We start from the raw sequence: 210 nt of genomic DNA, 5'->3' as shown, positions 1-210 counted from the left end.
TTTTTTTATGAAAATGCAACTTTATTGTGAAAAAATGGTTACAAATAAATCATTCAAAGTATTGCCCATCGCTAGCTTTTTCCCATCTTTCTGGCAGAGCTCGAATACCGTTACGGTAAAAGCGTTCGTCTTGTGAGGCTATCGACGAATCAAGCCATTTTTTGATGTCTTCATATGAGCAGAACTGCTGATCAGCCAGATCATGTGCCG

The 210-nt window shown here is 39.0% G+C and overlaps 1 long non-coding RNA gene across 2 annotated transcripts in view; it reads left to right on the top strand.

The window, feature by feature from the left end:
- Positions 1–210, top strand: part of LOC116851795 — a 4,776-nt gene that overhangs the window by 3,117 nt on the left and 1,449 nt on the right. The gene's annotated exons all lie outside the window — the stretch shown is intronic.

The sequence above is a fragment of the Odontomachus brunneus genome, unplaced genomic scaffold, assembly GCF_010583005.1.
Source record: "Odontomachus brunneus isolate Ranch 3 - 2012 unplaced genomic scaffold, Obru_v1 Obru_scaffold_191, whole genome shotgun sequence".
NCBI lineage: Eukaryota > Metazoa > Arthropoda > Insecta > Hymenoptera > Formicidae > Odontomachus > Odontomachus brunneus.
This window is presented reverse-complemented; position numbering and strand designations above follow the sequence as displayed.